The sequence below is a fragment of the Rutidosis leptorrhynchoides genome, chromosome 2 (assembly GCF_046630445.1).
Source record: "Rutidosis leptorrhynchoides isolate AG116_Rl617_1_P2 chromosome 2, CSIRO_AGI_Rlap_v1, whole genome shotgun sequence".
NCBI lineage: Eukaryota > Viridiplantae > Streptophyta > Magnoliopsida > Asterales > Asteraceae > Rutidosis > Rutidosis leptorrhynchoides.
Genome location: NC_092334.1, coordinates 65,458,002 through 65,474,415, shown reverse-complemented (window position 1 = coordinate 65,474,415; position 16,414 = coordinate 65,458,002). Strand labels below are relative to the sequence as shown.

The 16,414-nt window shown below is 34.2% G+C and overlaps 1 long non-coding RNA gene across 1 annotated transcript; it reads left to right on the top strand.

Annotated features, from left to right (window-relative positions):
• The first annotated feature begins 12,703 nt into the window (after positions 1–12,703).
• On the top strand, positions 12,704–15,314 carry LOC139890964 (uncharacterized). Its single transcript, XR_011773484.1, has 3 exons — positions 12,704–13,483; positions 13,700–13,811; positions 15,025–15,314. It is a non-coding gene; the product is annotated as an uncharacterized lncRNA (long non-coding RNA).
• The last annotated feature ends 1,100 nt before the right edge of the window (positions 15,315–16,414 follow it).

The window sequence follows — 16,414 nt, the reverse complement described above, 5'->3', positions numbered from 1 at the left end:
TGTCTGTCTCGAAGCACATTTGAGCGGTGCGCAACTCTCCGCACGGCGCGCACTCCTGTAACCAGTAAATCCCATCCATTTTTACTTATAACTCGACCAAAGTACAACCAAAGTCACTCGATAACATAGAAACAGCTGTAAACGCGCCATAAACACCATAAATCAATCAAATAATCACTTCTCGGCTCTCAAATCATAATCTTCCAAATAATCACAAATAATAACCAAAACCTTATCCAAATGGACTAAAAATGACGGATATTGCCATAATAAATATATGAGAAATGCGCAATATCATATATGTATCAAACTTGTCTTGCTATTTGTTACAAGATGGAACTAGTATTTAGACTACTTCATTATATCATGTGTTACTTGGATAAATTGTAAAATGTCATAATCTAGTATACTTAAAAAAAAAAAAAAAAAACAATGAAATATTAACACACATAGGTTTGCTTATGTCTAAAATTAAGTTTATGAATAAGTTTAAACTTGATTAACTTGATGTCTTGCAACATGCTTAATTGTTACTACATGTTTAATTTGTCAAGACATCATTAATACACTTAATTAATTACAAATAAGTTCAAATTTGAATACTAGCATGCTTTGTGATTAAAGTGGGTTTGTGTCATCAATGACATGTTGACCAACCAATAGAGATTTAGCAAATGGGTTAATTACAAATAAAGGATTATGACAAAACTGAGATTGCCTCAAATGATTATCATGTCTTGTATCCAAGAATGTTAGACTTTCCACTTTGGACATGATAAGTCACTATCAATGTTATCCATCCAAGGTAAATGGACATTTAATGCATATAGTACTTGTATATGATGTTGGTTATCTTTTGCAGGTATTAAATGAAGTAAAGTGTCCAAAGAGTGATGTCCAAAACAGATTTAAACAGCTATACAACGGATATTTATTTTGAACTGAAGCACGTGCGGTAGACCCACGGTCGACCGTGAGTCAAGCCGCAGACAAGGCCCATCTTTTATCTCTCCATATACATAGCAAGACTTGGAGAATTTTGAAGATTTGGACCTCTTGCATGCTAATTCAAATTTATCAGAGAATCACAAGAACATAATACTTCTACATATGTTTGTAATTAAGCAAGAGAAGTTTTATAATCTCTTAGATTATAAAAGGGGTGTTTGTAAACTTACTTTCAAACTCTAATCTTTGTAAGTTTGCATAGTGATGTAATAATTCTTAGAATTGTCTTAGGATTATCATCACTGGAAAAGGGTGAGTCTTTGTATTTTGTAATTAGTGGCATATGCTAGCTTAGCTATCATCTTCCTTAAAGGGAACTAGGGAGTTGATTAATCTCATTGGAAATTAATACTTGTCCAAGTTAAAGACAAGTTGATCTAAGTTAGAGGTAATTCTTTAAAGGGATAGAGGGTTTAGGTTTGTTGTCTAAGGAGAAGTACAAGGCTTGTAAATAGGATCTCCACCGGATTTGAAGAAAAGTGCTTAATGAAGCAACAAATCCCGATTAGTGATTCGGGGAGTGGATTAAGGTGGATTAGTTAACATCCGCCCGAACCACTATAAATCCTTGTGTTTATGTTCTTTACTTTACTTTATGCATCATTACAAATATAAACACACCACACATTAGTTTGAGTTGACTAACGTGATCGATTATTGTTCATATCGTAATGATCATCGAAAAAGTTACAAAAATCGTATTAAGTAACTATTCACCCCCCTCTAGTTACTTACAACCTCATTTTTAGAAAACTTGAACACGCAATCTTTTTTGTGAGAAAAAATTAAATTACAATCCTTTTCGGGCTTAACCAAATTGGGGTTACCTTGATTGTCAAATTGGGTAACTTTGGTTACCTTTTCGGGCCATTTGCCCAAATAATTAATATGAAATATAAAAAAAAATTAAATAACATAAGGAAAAATAAGATTATGCATTTAAGTTCGAGCTTGTGAAACTAATAAGGATACCAAAAACAACACGGTCAGGCCCGTGAACAATAAAACATCCCTAACAATCTAGCTATCGCTAACTACAATCAAGCCTAGCCAAGCCGGGCCAACAACCGACCCAGAGAAATAAATGACCACACACAAACCTAACAAACCTTTACCAACAAAAAAATATAAACAAGAACAACAGAAACACGACAAGCGGGGCTAAACGAGAAACCTACCAAAAACCAACCGATAACAAATTTACCTTTCCCTTTCCGATTCTTGGTAATCGTCTTAACCACCTTTCCACTGAATGACGGTTGTTTCCCTTGTCTGAACGAGATTCAAACGAATAAGACAAAACATTTGACGAGCCATTCCTAATAAGCATTCCGGACGACAAACGAATCAAACCTTTCTTCGCCAACCCTTCAAAAAACCCAACTTCGAGCCGAATCATTATCCAAAACCAAAGAAACCCCTACAAGATCATCATCTTGAGCCTCTTTAAACAAATTATGTACCGCATTTCCGAATTCGATATCGTTTTCATTATAATGTAAAGTAAACAAGCCAGGGTCGACCCGTGTATTCAATTTTCTTCTCAACCCGACTTCGAGGGCATCTTCCACCTTGGACCCCTCCACCTTAGAAGAACAAACATCAGGGAGCTTCAGAACCTTCTTGTTTTTTTTTCAATCCAAGCTCGGTAAAATCCTTTACATGACGAGACGAAACACGCGCAAAACTTTCTACCCCTACCAACATCATTAAATGAAGCGATCCCCTCTACATTATTATTCCTCCACATATCCATATCAACACCTCGTGAGTTATTATGAATCAAACCCTAAGCTGACTTCATATCACACCGCTTATCTGAAGCCGACACAAAAACACCCGGGTTAGAAGAGATGGGCCCGAATCTAGCTCCGGTGGGAGACTTAAACTCACCATTATCCCCTTCAATGATCAAGCTTCAAAATTGTATTCCAACTTCCTCATCACGATCTTGGAGCAAAAACACTTGCTCGACAACATGGACACAAATATCCCTTGTTCCGAAATTCGTACTCAAAGTACAAAACCGTCTGGCAGCTCAGTATCAGGACCACTAATATTCGTTGTTACAGGTATCGTATCTGACAGGTTTACATCCACCCTCACTCAAAATTGTAGGATTAATAGCATTTAATAAAACCGTATCAAACTCCTCGACAAGAACCAGTCCCAAAGAGGTCAAGTCACTATGGTGCTTGAATCTGCCAAATCATCAGGATCAACTCTACTAAATCATGAATGTGCTTAGTACTAGATGATTTAATGAAAGCAAAGATCGAACCAAGGTTACCGAGAGAGTTCGAAGACTTTGCAACACTTAAAACATCCCCAAATAACCAGGAAACAACTGGAGCATTCTTGGCTGAAACACAAATAGACGGTAACCCCTTTAATTCGTCCAAGTAAATTGACAATAAGAGGATGAAACATCTTAGAATGGGGATACCGTGACGAACTCCCCTGACTTAGAAATGAGAATATTAGTGAATACTGACAATTCATCACATATAGATGTTTTATTAAACGAGGTTTCTTGATCTTAATTTTGAATCATGAATTGAATCTGAAACAGCCCCAACATCAACCGAAATAGGAACCATGGTAACCACATGAATACCCGCATCATCCAAAACGTCGTCCAATATCAACTTACCACCATCGATTGCTACACTACACTTCAAATCCGACTGAACCTTGGTCATGTGCTTTGAAAAAGCATCCGTCGTATGTGCACAACCCGAAAATTCACGATCATTATGTTCCAATACATCTCTCTGTACCACGAATGATACCATTTACAGTGCACACCTCCTTATTAATATTGGAAATCATTTCGACACTAAAGATGTCATTAATAAGGCTGGAAATACTGACGGATCCGCTATCTCATTACCCCAAATCAAAAACTTCGGTTTACTAAAAATCTTCAACTTCGACTTTGAATACCTCGTGTATATGTTTAGCACACTTGGACTCAATAAAAGGTTATCTTTTGTCGCTAGCCTAGAGAACTTCAACCGCCATATGAAAACGTTTGCTTTAATGGGGCCTGTTTACACCATGTTGTGGCATTAAAAGTTGGGACAAAATCATAGGAATCGACCAGTTTACGGGCTTTCGATACAGAAAATAGATCACCATTCCAATTCCAGCAATCTGGTTCACGTGTTAAGGAGATTGAGGTTACCAGATTATTTAATGCTTGCAGGTTCTCTACTTCGATTCCATAACGAGGTTCTCTTCGGAAAAAATAGATCAAACTATTATTCACATACCTGGAAGCAACAGCAGCTTGTGCATTCGAGTCTAGAGAAAGCAGTCGTGGAAAACAAGAAGCAAGCGAGACCCCATTGATCCAAGGATCATACTAAAAGTTTACCTTAGAGCCATTTCCAATTTTGATGTTTAGAAGAGAAGCATCCAGTGGATAGTCATCGTGAATCACAGATATTGTGCGAGAAATTGAAGCCCAAATTCCAGATGCATTTGGAGCACACGGGATAGCAGTACTAGTAGGATGACCATGAATAACTTTAATTAAGTTTGCCCAACTTGAATTTTTGCTAGTGACAACTCTCCATCTCCATTTGTAGATCAGTGCCAAGTTTAGTGAGTTGAGGATAGGCGCTCCTAGCTCACCCGATCCAAATAATTAAGAATCAACCGCCATTTACCCAATGAATTTTACGAGAATTCTCTTTTTCAACCCAAAAAATGCGGCTCTCATCGATTCAAGTTTGGCAATAACTTTTTTAGAGGCTTTGAACAATGACATATAATATGTGCCCACCAATCCGAGCACTGACCTTATTAGTGTGAGTCGTCCACCATCGATATAAGATTAAATTTCCAAGAAGTTAATCTTTTTCGAGATTAAACTATAACAGGCTCCCAACTCGCCACTTTGTGCATGTTTCGGCCCACCGGAAGGCCTAAACATGAACTAAGATAATTATTTAAATTATGTGGCTTTATGTTGAAAATAAAATTATGTGAATTTGGTATGTTGAATCGGATTATTGTTTTTTTATTTGTTAAACTTATTACGTTTAAAATATTTTAACAAGAAACGTATAGTTTTTGTAAAATGATAATCATCACACTCCTAGCAATGCGTGACTAACTCTATACTCATTAGTTAGGAAGTTTCATGGTTTTGAATTTGATAATAAACAAGGGAATGAATGCCCACACTTGACAACGTGTAGTATTTAATTTTCTAATATTATAAGTCTAACTAGCTTAAGACTCGCGAATTCGCGGGATTTTTTATGAACAAATTAAAAATTGAATTGTCGGAATTAATTATATTTTATGCAGTTTTTATTAGGTTATTAAAATATCAAAAAAGTTTGCATTTATTAATCGACTTAGTTAAAATGTTAATGAACCATTCTCTACACATACCAAAATACAAAAGGTGAAAACATGATTACAAAAAAAAAAAAAAATTAAGTATCTTTTCAAAGTCAACGTCCTCACCTAAGTTCTTCGGGTATATGCACCAAATTATAGTAGCACCCATTACACTATGTTCTTCGGGTATGTGCACCAAATTATAGTAGCACCCATTACACTATGTTCTTCGGGTATATGCACCAAATTATAGTAGCACCCATTACACTATGTTTTAAATATAACACTCATTACATTACGATCTAAATATAACAATGGATGTTACATTCACTGTTTATGCCTTACCTAAAACTCATCATAAGATAATGAAATTATTGTTTTAGTTTGTACCCAGTTTGACTCACTCACCCTAACCCGCTGTCTGCCCATTTTGACACATGCAAATAACACTTAAATACATAATACCATTCAACCTACATTCCATCATAGGCCTTTTGGACCATCAACACATCTGTAGAATAAAAACATATATTATTATAACGAACTCAACAGTGAAAAGTACAAATTTATTTACCAAAAAATCAGCTCACTTATAATTTCAAGTATTCAACTTACAAACAGTAAAAGATGAGAAAATAATATATTTATTTCTTTAATTGGAAAATATGCTCGAACCTACTACCTATAAATAACAAATATGAAAAATGTTGAATCTGACATCACTTGGTCACGTACACGGGCGCATTTCCATTTGATCACATATTTAATGGATTAATAGAAGATAAAATATAGACTTGATTATATTCTTTTTCAATAACACCCTGATTCGTTTAGTAAATCAACTTGGTCAAAGGTCGGAATGATTCGGCAGTTAACGTTTCACTAACTTTGGAGTTTTAAGTAATTACATACCCAAAAATAAAGCGGTCCAGGATCAGGTTTGGTACCACAGGGCCTATGGCCCGGCGATATCGTGTTGCCCTTCCAACAAGGGGGTTGAGGGTTCGAGTCCCAAATCCTCTTTGCCCAAGCTTATTTGACTCAACCCAATTTTATGTCGCTTTCTCAACAATCGAGTATTTAAAGTTCAAGCTAGTACTGTTAAGCATCTTTACCATTTTCTTTGATTGAAATGAACCTGAAACATTAGTAATCATTTATTTGTTCAAGGATTCTATATATTACACATTTGGTTTCGAGGGTTTCTGAACATAATCAAAGTTAACATGATCGCACACTTTACACAATTAACCTCAAATTGAGAGATCAACTATGGTAATTTCGACACAAAACTATGTAGCAGTAACGAAGTTGAACTGCAAATAATGAAGTTAACTTATACACCATGACAATTCTTAATACAAGTGACTTTTATAAGTTATTTACCTGAGAACAAAATGATTTGGGTTATAATCTGACTCCAACAGATCAAATGGTCACATTTTAATATTTTGTAAAAAAAGATAAAGGTCAAGCGGGTTGAAGGTCATCTAAAGTATTTTTTTGATGTTTTTAAACTATCCAAATTGATTTTTATAAACAAAATTGTAACTATAAATAAACAATTTAGAGTTTGTAACAAAATTAAAAGTATATGTAGTGCACTAAATATATGTAGGGTTCAAAAGAATTTAGACAAGGAGTTCAACGAAATAGCAACTCAACCCAACCCATTTTGACCGTCACTCTATTGTCACTCTATCCGCCTGGCCCACTCATCTAGCCACGTTTACCTTTTTCGGCAAAAGGGACGTCCCTATTGCACCAAGTAGTAATTTAAATAAGATTCGTTCCATCTAATCTTTCGTTTGCATTCATAAAAATAAACGTATTTGTGACCTATCCCACAAGCTCCACTGCAAGCCCGAAGATCAGAAACATACAAAATTTATATATTAAACATAAGAAATCATATCAAACAATACTTAAGCAACCATATAAATGTTATCGAACTTTTGTACTTGAGGTAACCAATCTTATATATAACCAATCTTATATATGTTATATACATATAACAATATGAAAAGGAAAGATTTTATGTTTAATAACCTCGTTCAACCGTACCTCGCAACATGGGGTGCAATAGACCGTTTACCACCGAGAACAATTCGGCGAATACGATCCATAAAGTTTTCAGTGGCATTACGTTGAACACCTAAAGTGCAGCCAAAAAGCTTCAAAAATCATAATTAATCAGAAGACATTACCTGATTACACTTGCATTATATTCTTATCTTATATATCTTATCTTACATTGCTAACATTACATTATATTTTGAATAACTAAGTCATAACTAATAAGTGTGTCAAATATTTGTACAGTCATTATAATGCCTCTTTATTTAACTATATCCTAATTCCCGTAATCAATCTAACAATCCCATTGGCTAAGACCGAGGGTATGTTTGGCAAAACTAGCTGGAAGCTGCAAGCGTTTAGCTGAAGCTTTTTAAATGTATTTAATTGTTTGGCAAAGTAGCCGGAGCTGTTATAAAATAAGTAAAATGACAAAAATGGACACTAGAAAAAATACTTAAATATCATTATTTTAGTTTAATAAAACATAGTCATTACCAAATAACCGAAAAACATATTAATACTACTAATAACCGAAAACATATATATTGATATACAAAAAAATGATGTATATCTAGACTAGAAAATTGATTCGCCAATATATCTTGAATTTAGGTAGAGAATTTCAATCACGTGTTACTAGGTATATTTTAAAAGGGGTAATTAAGGAATCTGTATAGCAAAAGCTTCCAACCTTTCTCAAACGCTTCATCATACGGCGTTTCACTTGCAAGCTTTTTGAAGCTTTTTCAATCTTAACAAAAGCTTTAAGCTTTACCAACCAAAAGAAGTTTTTTTATTAGATATGAACTTTTTCGTAAAAACTAAAGCTAGAATTTTCAAAAAGGTACAAAAAGCTTCTCCCCAAACATACCCCAGTATGACAGTAGCAGTTTTTTTTTTTTTTTTTTAAATACCAACTCCCCTTTTCCACCCAATTTGCTTCCCACCAACTATCCAGAAGATTTTGGCAAGTTTTTTTTGCGACGTCGCCACCATCGCCACCTTCATCTCCATCGCCACCAATCATCATCGCCACCGCCACCAAATGTCATCTTCATCGCCACCATTTTGTCACCGTTGGTGTATTGTTGCCAATCGTCGATGTAAAGAGAGGTTAATTTTACTGTGTCGTCGTCGTTCTCTTGGACGGCTAGGGTTTGCGGTGTGTTCCGTCAGCAATTTGTGTTGCCTCAGGTGATTTGATGAGTTTGAAATTATAGGGTTTCAGCTACTTTTTTGGCCGGTAATCTACAACGTTCATATGAAGGTTAGGGTTTTATTTTTTCATGTCGTACTTTTTACGTCGTTGCTAAAATGTTGATGGTTTATTTTCTAAATGGAATTTGGAAAATACTAACGGATTGCATGTTTTTGTTCAAATAAAATTGTAAAACGGGTGCTTATTGTTGATTGTATATTGTTAGCTGCTTCTTTTTGAAACACTGAAATGTTTGGGTTCTGTATTCACTTTCAAAGATTGACGATGCACGTGTCAAAGCATGGCAAAAAGCAATTTTTACAACTGAATGTAAGTTATTTGCAATTATAGTTGTTTATCACTTTGTTTTAATTTGGATAATGTTTATGTGGAAATGTGTCTCATTAAAAAATATTTAGTTGTGTTTCACTATAGGTTGTGTAGACTTCTGAACGTATTTGATGATTAACTGACAATGAAAAACTGAGTTGTCACTTGGTAGGGCAACTAAGTTGCAGCCATGGCAGCTCATTTTCTTTTGAACAAGAAAAAATGTGTTGTATCTTGGCAGGGCAACTTTGTTGCAGCCGTGATAGCTTATGTTGTAACCTACATTTTATTGGAAGTGGCGTGGGTATTGGTTCGAGAGTCGTACGCTGCTTCGTATTGGATTAATTAGCCTGGGTTTAATCCCAAACAACCTCCTAACCTCGCTTTTTTATGTATGTGACCCTAGATTTTTGCATTATTGCCAGGAGTCCAGGACTATGTTTACTGGTAGTTACAACTTACATTATTGTTGTGTCTTCTTACCTCTTGCAAAGTATTTAAATGGAAGGTCTTGATTGTTTATTAATTACTCCGGTTGCTACGATTAATATAAATTGAGTTGCCTTCTTTTGGCATAACATTTCAGTTTGGCATACCTGCATGTCTATTGATATTCATGTATAGAATAATATTATTATATATAAACAGATACTTCTCAAAAGAGTATTAATTCGTTTGTCCATTGATGGTTGATGGTTGTAGTGTATACTAAGCAAAAGCTATGATGATCAGTAAATGATTATGGGATTCTAAAGATCTGAACCGCATCTTGGCAAGGCAACACCCGGATTGCATATAACATGTGCAACCGTGCGTGTTTGCAGCCATGATGGATTTCAGATCGTCTTTTACCCCTAATTTTGTATTCCAGATATGAGCGTGTATTTATGTTCTAAAAAATAGGGTTTTAAATCTTCTGTGATAGTCTAATGGCAGCTAGAAATCGTCAAAAGAGACCAATTTAAAATAGCGATGTCTTTTCTCAACGAGTTAATGAGCCTGCCGACGTTATCAGCAACCCTTTGCTTATATCCAGTCAGCTGGGTACTAGAAATATGTTGAGAAATCGTAATAGTTTGGTTTGCGCGTCTATTGGTACTTCATCCTCTGGTGCTGGCACATCTGGTATTGGTATGTGATTGCCTGATGTCATTCACTTACAAGATGAGAATCCGTTTGTAGGTATTACTTCGCAAGTTTATTCACTTTACTATTATTGTTGCTCAACATCTATCCTATGAGCATATATCCGATTACATTTTTTAATTAATAATTTTCAAGCATTGGTACTGTTGCATATTCACGCACTGAATTTGCGGCTCTTATTTTATGATGTCAACGGGTGTTTTGTTTAATATGTCTTATACGCCTTAAATAAAGCAAATAGAGTTCGTATGCCTTATTTATTTTATTATGTAGATCATCAATATTTCCCTATCATCCACCATTATTTTCTATACAAATTATACCATTTTTACCTAATAAACATACACGCAGTGAGGAATACAGATTTTAGTGAGATGACATGCAGTTCATCAGTTCTATGGAAAGTGTTTGCAGTGTCAGCAACATTAACAGCAACACTTCTTTCTCGAATCAGTCACGCGTTGCTAATTCTGATTCCGTTGTAAGTCATATTTCAATTGATTTATTACACACAAAGCATTTAATTTCATGAATTGTAATGATGCTTATAAATAAATAAATTACAAATACAGCTATTAGTGGGCGGCCATACATATTCCAGAACCGGAGTTCTTAATAGACCGCCATCTCTCAATGCGGTCAGTACTGATATGATTTGATTACTTCATTATATGTATAATTCATTGTATCGTACGTGTAGTTGCGTTAGATTATTTTGTACAAGCATATGTATATAAAGTTTAGGGTTTTAATTATCAAAATTTTTCTTTAATATATAACCCATTGATACACATGAGAATCAAGAAGATGATGTTGATGCAGCTCATGACAGGGAGAAAGTAGGTTTTGATGAAGGTAACTTTGAGGATGATTTTAAACTGTAATTAACTATTATTTTTTAGGTTTACTACGTTGTTGCTGAATATGTTATATAAAAATGCTATTATCATTCAGCAATCTTCATATGCAGTATTTGAGCATCCGAATATGCCTTCTTTATTATTTTTCTACATGTTAGGATATTTGTTGATTTATATATTAGCCATGTTATGGTAATTGCTAATGAGCAAAATTTGTGCATCAATTCAGTATAGTTTGGTGGATATTTGATTAAATTTGTATGTGGGTTGTATATATGGTTTAAAAGATTAAATTCTGTTGTTATATCATCATATTTTAGGTAGCGATATTTTACATAATTGCAGGTTTGTAACTGATACAGTGAAAGTTCTAATATTCAACCGCAACGTTTCTTAATAATGTTCGAGATCAACTTACAACACAATGACATATTCCTAACTGAAAGGTAGAACTATTTATGTTTGATAAGTTTCTTTTCTATTATTTATGTGATTTAATAGTATGGTAGATTTGGTTTGGTCTTGCTTATCATGTTCTTTGGTTATCCTTAGCCACCAACTGTGGGTTAATCGATAGTTTGCAGATTCCCCCCCCCCCCCCCCCCCCCCCCCAAAAAAAGAATATGAACCTTCTTTGTGGCTTAATGAAATTATTAAGTGACATAATAGCAACTTAGAAAAAGGAGTATTCAAATGGTAAGGTTTCGATTGGTGTTAACTTTATAAAATTTTTGATTATGAACGGTATTCATGTTGTTCCATCTGCAGGATCGATACAACTACCATCCTCCAATGCGAGTGCCGAATCTTGACTATTTCATGACGAAAGACAAGATAATGGTGCAGCACCAACGACCAACTACCAGGAACATGTAATTTTGTTTGTAAATACTAACTAGCTTTTATCTTACTCTGTAGCACTTACGTAGATTGTATAATGCTAAGCACATTTATGCAAGAACGTTCGCCCAATCGATCAGAGGTTAGGGTTCTATTCACTCTCTTTCAGATTTTATGTTGATAGATTGTGTTTTTGTAAGCTCTACCGCCCTTTGCCCACATACGATGAATATTTGTATTGAAAATTATGCTTCGCATAACCTCTGAAATCTTTGAATATAAAATCCTCATATAGAATGAAGTTAGCCAGCCAAGATCGTACACAATGGTATAATAAAATAAATCTTTATACAAAATATAATTACTGTATTTTATGTATTATCAATATCCAAAAATTGTACTATACCTCAAACATGGATAAACTGTTAGTCAGTATATACAAACAAATTAATTAAGAAATCATAAAGCTCTAATTGCATTACTGACTAACAATAGGCTACAAAAGGTTACTGATTGTTCGATTGTTTATCTGTGTTGTTAAAGGCGAATAATTTATGTTGTTACTGATATTCATCTGAATCTTCGTTACTTTTTTGGATTGTATTATTTTTAATTTGTTCCCCTCAATTTTGATGATTGTTCCGTTGTATGTTCTTCATAGTGCAGGTGACGTTGATAATTATGTTGATGGTGGCTGTGATGATCCGTATTATTTACGGAACATTGAAGGTCTGGCCCGTACATTGGCGTGGCAACACTCAGGCGGCATGTAATCAATGCAACTGTTAGTGTTTGCAGCCATGGTGGGTTTTGGATCCTCTTTTGTCTTGAATTATAGATTCCAGGTCTGAGCCTAACAAATTTCTAAACGAATATGGATGTTATGCTCTAATATCCCGTGGGTTTCTGAATTTTTCGTACCTCGCCTTTGTTGTTATATATTTTGATTAATTATGGAAGTTATGCAACTTTTTCCTGAAACTGTTTTTGGTAGATTGTTTATGATTGCTGCAGTTAATACATTTAATTCAAAGTGTCTATCATTTTAAATAGAAACCTTCCGGTGAAGGTTTGAGTTGTCGTTTTTGGTTTTAAAATTGGTGTTAAAAATAGGCGTTTTTACTACACGAGGTTAAGTGGGTTTTTTAGCTGCTTAGCCACATGGTGGTTTGGAGTTCACCTATTGTGCTTATTAATCATGTATTAAAAAAAATACGGATTAATTGTATTATATGGTTTATTCACACCGTTTGTTGTGTACAATTAGCTATTGTGATTACAATTGTCAGACATGTTATCAAATGCTAATTTATATGTTTTGAACTTCATGTCAGAAATTTTAAGTTGTTTTTGGTAGTATTTGCCTTACTTCAAGTTAAAATTTGCAGTTTGTCCCGTCTCTCGGTAATTGTCATTGAAGGTTTGTGTTAATGTTAATTTTGTTGATAATTTTTTTTTGGGAGTGATTTATATTTTAATTGCAGTTAGATAGACTTATATGGATGGCTATTATGTGTTTTGTATTTGTTGTTCTGAGGTTGTTCGTCGGTTTCTGTTTGAATTTACAATTTGTTGTTTGCCTTTTGTCTTATAAAAGGTATTGTTGTCTCTTGGTTGTAAACATACCTACTATAATGCTTTCATTCCGAAAGTAATTCATATTAAGGTACGTTATGTTGTATTTCAAATTTTTGTTGTTCTATTATTGTTAATTATTGCACTAAGTGGATGTGATAATGGCCAATCAAATGAGTGATCTTTATGTAGGCTTACACAATTATAACTTACTATATAAATAACTTAAGGCTTACACAATTATAACTTACTATATAAATAACTTTAAGAGATAATATTTTGTTGACCATTTTATTGATTTGTGCAGATATAGATTCCACCTTTGCTATTTTGTTTGAAGATTGTTTGTAGCCATCTACCTCTGTTGTTGGAACAACGATTACTGTTACATGAGTTTCCTGTATCAGATCAGCCTGAAGGTATACAGAAACTACTTATTTTTCTCATTGGGTACTTACATGTTTGCGATGTCGCGTTTTTTTATTTTTTGGTTATTACATAGTACACCCTGCGTTAACAGTCTTGCTGTTATTAAAACATTATACACAAGCATAGTTTAAAAAAACGGTCGAGGCGTACGTACTGAGGCGCGCCTCAGTATGATTTTCGAATTCTCCGTTTAGGAACGAACGCCTCAAAGGCCAATTAAAACGTACACCTCAAATGGGAGATGCGGTCCGATTTTGGTATGAGGCGGTTCGATTGAAGAGGCGTGCGCCTCATGTTCAAACGAAAAATCGGCGTCTAACTCGCTAATTACTAGGTCAACCCGCCGGTCAACGGCAATCAAACGGCGGTCAACGACGTCGGAAAACTTAAAACTTGCCGGAAACGAGAAAAGATGAAGGAAAACAGAAAAAGAAAAAGAAGATGAGGGAGGAAGGAAGGATTTAGACCTGGTAACGTTGATGTTTCATTGAAAGAGAAGGAATAAGAAACATACCTGAGTCAGATTTAGACGGTGGTGGTGGTGGCGCAGGTGGTGATGACGGCGGCGAAGATTGCGGCGATGGTCACTGTCGTTCGTTACCACCATTCAAGAATACACGTTCTTTTCTACTTTATTGAAATTTTTGCTCTTCATTTAGTTATAAGGAGGGAAGATAGAAAAGCAGATCTGAATCTTCTAGTGTTTATCTACGGAGTATTATATCTTTATATATTTAAGATATTTTAATTTCTTTTTTCTTTTATTAAATATCAATTACAGCCCCTAAACTTTTATAAAATGTGAATAATATGAACAAACTTAATATACACTAGTTCAACTTTAATAAAATGACAATAACAGCCCTATTATTAAAAAATATATATATTACTATTAAAAAGTCAATAAAAGTCAACTCCGCCTCGAACGTACGCCTCGGTTCGCCTCGAGGCATACGCCTCGCCTCACAGAGGGAAAACGCCTTGAGGCACGTTTCCGTTTTTTTAAACCTTGTACACAAGCACACCCGCTTAATAGCAAGATACTTGAAAGATGAAACTAAATCATATGAATAAATTAACTTATATACTAATAGTGAGATCATGCACCTTTGAGATTCAATTATGTTGGACTTGATTGTCCTAGAGTTATAAGATAGAAGTTTTATGCTCCTTTTGTTTCATTGAGGAAATTTGCTGCTACAGGTTATCTCCGACGGTGTATTGAAATGAGTATGGCCTTTGGTAACAGCGATTCGTCGTGGTGATCTGTTGCCGTTAATTCTGGCACGGTCAGCGCTGCAACCGGTGAGTTTCTTTTATTTTACTTTATTTTATTTTAATCTGGACTCTTTTTGTTTTTGTTGTTGCTGTCATTGGTGTTGTTATTATCATTTAATGGAGTTCCAATTTCATGAATTGCTGCTTCACCTACACCATTTGGTCTGTTTCTTTTTGCTTTAAATCACTCAAATTTCACCACGGATGGTTTCGAGCTTTCCAGTTTTTTTATTTTAGGTTCGTTTTCGATATGGATTTTTCAAGGGTTGGTGAGAAGTTTCAGAGTTTACTCTCACTTCTTTAGACGTCTAGATCTCTCGGTTTCCTTCCATTAACTTCTGATTGCTCTGAGGTAATTCAAATGTTATACCTCAATTTGATTTCAGTTAGCTTATTGTAAAATATATGCATTTTAATAATACTTTGTTTTGTTAATGAACTATTAATTCACACGTATTACAAAAGACAACTTATGTATGCATTGTGCGATAGTAAGCAAGTACTATACATACTCTAATAAAATTTTGGATAAGTAGTTGTAAGTTTATTATAAATTTATAATATAGTTGAGTTTTATTGTGTACGTTTTTTGATGCATATATAACATCAGGTATGGTAAGATGAGTAGGTTTGGTACGGGTAAAAACATAATCGAGTATATTTTCATATGGGCAAGTTGACCCATAGATGTATGTTCCTTTTTTCCAAATATTTTTTGGATACACTAATGTAATATCATATATGTAAACCAAAATCAATTAAGCAGGTAAAAATGTCATTTGGCTAATAATTTTCTACCTTTTTGATTCTTCACCATGTTAACGAAATTCTTTATTTCTAAGTAAATGGGTAAAAATTTGCCCCTCTAATATTAGCTTTCATTTATGATTGACATTATGCCACTTTAATCTATTGCAGAAGTTGCACATTTGTGATGACCCTGAAAATTTTTGACCAAATTTAAACTTAATCTTTGTATGATTAATATTTCCGACACGATAGGAAAAGTCTGTAAAACTGAATCTCAAAAATTTTGAACTATTCAAATACCTTTCGGCTATTCTCGACGATTCACGAACAATTATATGTATATAGATACATATATATATATACTATAACTTGAAAACATAACAATGTATTAATTGTTTAATACCGTACATTAAACTAATTGGTTTAAATATTTATTTGAATATATATGATAAGTTGGAATATTAATTGTATGAATAACTTGCGACGTATATTTAAAACGTGTTTATGAATGTTGAAAATATATATTAACTTGGTCATAAAACGATTTGTTATTATATATATATTA